At 35.8% G+C, this 3156-nt stretch overlaps 1 non-coding gene across 1 annotated transcript; it reads left to right on the forward strand.

Moving 5' to 3' along the window:
• Positions 1–735: 735 nt before the first annotated feature.
• Positions 736–842, forward strand: LOC123461074. The gene has a single exon (XR_006637392.1). It is a non-coding gene; the product is annotated as a U6 spliceosomal RNA (small nuclear RNA).
• Positions 843–3156: the final 2314 nt, after the last annotated feature.

Below are 3156 nucleotides of genomic sequence, written 5' to 3' on the forward strand. Positions count from 1 at the left end.
ACCTGCACTGCTGATGGGGAAGAATTATCAATTAGACCATCATCCCATGGAGGCTTCACCCTGAAACTACCTATTAGGCAAGGGCAGAAATAATTTTCTGTGAGTACAAATATGGTAAAATAAAATAAAATAAAAACCAAAGGGAAAAGTTTAAAATTGAACTGGGGCTACTTCTGAGTGGGGGAGGCTTATTGGAATGCATTTCTCCACCACATTCCTGTTCCTTTTTAGAACAGAAATCCTGGGTGAATTTTGATAAATTATAAAAGCTTCTGTGTCTCTCCGCCCAAAATAGACATACAGGCAATTACTATATATATTTCAGGTGTATCACAGAACTTCATGAAACTCATTCATGAAATTGCTATGAAATACATGGGTCTCAGTTTAAAAATGATTGCTCCAAATCTTGCTTTATTTTCTCTTTCTCCTGTACTGATTAAAAGAGGGTAAATATAGTCTTAAGAAAAGTAACAGATGGAGAAGGAGGAAGAGAAAGAAACCTTTAAAAATGTTAAATGAGGGGCTGGATGGAAGGCTTAGTGGCTAAGGCATTTGCTTAAAAAACCAAAGGACCCACGTTCAATTCCCCAGAACACACATTAGTCAGATGCACAAGGGGGCACACGCATCTGGAGTTCATTTGCAGTGGCTGGAGGCCCTGGCATACCCATTCTCTCTCTCTTTCTCTGTCAAATAAATAAGTAAAAATAAAATATTTAAAAATACATTTTAGTGCTCACTTTGGCAGCACATATACTAAAATTGAAATGATACAGAGAAGATTAACATGGCCCCTGCACAAGGATGACACACAAATTCGTGAAGCATTCCATATTTTTGGCAAGAGATGCACATAAAAGGGGTACAAATTTGAAAGGAAGAGATCAAGTTATCATTATTTGCAGATGACATGATTCTATATATAAAGGACCCTAAAGACTCTACCAGCAAACTGTTAGAGCTGACAAACACCTACAGCCACATAGTATGATACAAAATAAATGCACAGAAATCAGTAGCCTTCCTATATGCTAACAACAAACACACAGAGAATGAAATCAGAGAATCACTCCCATTCACAACTGCATCAAAGAAAATAAAGTACCTTAGAATAAATCTAACCAAGGAAGTAAAGGATCTCTACAAAGAAAACTTTAAAACACTCAAGCAAGAAATTGCAGAAGACACTAGGAAATTGAAAAACATCCCTTGTTCCTCGATTGGAAGAATCAATATTGTGGAAATGGCAATCTTACCAAAATCAATCTACACATTTAATGCAATCCCCATCAAAATTCCAATGGCATTTTTCAAGGAAATTAAAAAAATCCAAAAAGTCATTTGGAATCACAAGAAACATGGAGTATCTAAAATAATACTGAGCAACAAAAATGAGGCTGGTGGTATCACCATACCTGATTTTAACCTATACTACAGAGCCATAGTAACAAAAACAGCATGGTACTGGCACAAAAGCAGACATGGAGATCAATGGAACAGAATAGAGGACCCAGATGCAAGTCCAAGTAGCTATAGCCACCTAATATTCAATAAAAATGCCAAAAATACTCATTGGAGAAAAGACAGCCTCTACAGCAAATGGTGCTAGGAAAATTGGATATCTATAGATGATAGATAGATAGATAGATAGATAGATAGATAGATAGATAGATAGATGATAGATAGATAGATAGATATTTGATGTACTGCAATACAATATGCTAAGTGCTAATATAGGGTGAATGTATATAGAACAACAAAGGGTGAATGAATTCAGGGTAAGACTAAAAAGCAAGAAGATAATGCCAGATAACAATCATGAACAACTAGGAGCAAGCCTTGGAACAAAGGAGGCTAGAATGGTAGCCATAATATATACATTGGTGTAGATATTAGAGAAAACTTGGTCCTTTCTGAGAATAATAAACAATGGTATATCTGAACATAGAAGATGGCAAAAAGGAAAGCTGGAAGGGCAGACAGAACTTTTTTTTTTTTTAGATAGACTAATACAGCATGCTAAGAACCTTGGGTTTCATTGAAGAAAACCAAAAGCAACTAAGGAATTTAAGATTATACTTGCCATTCCACTAGACATTTACAAAGATTGAATGTAAATATTTTTAATTGTTGGATTGACTAACAGCTTTAAGATCTCACAAAAGGGTCAGTCATTCCAATTCTGGAAGATTCCAATGCAAACAACATTTAGAGAATGTACACAAGACACCTAAATATTCTTAATTTTAGAAAGACCAGAAACATTTAACACTGCTGCAAGTCCTTCTAAATCTGGGGCATACTGAGTACATTTCCAAGATGAAGAGGGGTCTTTTGTATACCATGAACTAGCTTTCTACTGATGATAAAAATCACAATAGTTAGTGGCTTAAAACATCACAAATTAATTATTTTTCAGTAGGTCATAAATCTGTCACAAGTTTCATTTGGCTGTAATGTAACAGCTGCAATCTGTTCTAATGTTTGATAGGATAATTTGTTTCCTTGCCTTTTCTGCTTTCTAAAGACACCCAAAATCTTGGTGCATGGCTTCCTTTGCCCATCTCTGAAGTCAGAAAGTTGAGTCCAGCCCTTCCTCCATAGTGATATCAGCTTCTAAGCAAAGCTGGGAGAAGATTTTCCATTTTAACTACTTCTATGATTACATTGAGTCCATATGGGTGAACTCCAAGTATGCTCACTCCATGGTCTATACCCTTCACCATATCCACAACAGAAATACATCTTAAGGTTCAAGGTACTATATGATAGCAACAGAGGCATTATTATGACCACCACCAAGACCTAAAGCAACTTCTGCCTTCATTTGCACTACTTATCCAGAGAAACAACACAACAAAATGAACTCTAGCTTCATCTGCTCTGGGACATCACTGACTCTTAAAACACTTGGCAAGATACAAAATTATGTTTCAATAAATTTCTTATTTTAAAATTACCAGCTGTTTTCAGTTCTCAGTTAAGGAATATGTTAAGCCTGGAATGTGTTCTCAAAACATCAAACACTGCACATAATGAGTAATAACTAAAGGAGTTAATACAAGTTAGCCAGACAAAATTTTTTTGTAAGGAATTGGGCCAGATGGAAGGGGAAGGACAAGGCCAGGGCCTAAAAAAGGACTTAATGGATCA

The sequence above is a fragment of the Jaculus jaculus genome, chromosome 5 (genome assembly GCF_020740685.1).
Source record: "Jaculus jaculus isolate mJacJac1 chromosome 5, mJacJac1.mat.Y.cur, whole genome shotgun sequence".
NCBI lineage: Eukaryota > Metazoa > Chordata > Mammalia > Rodentia > Dipodidae > Jaculus > Jaculus jaculus.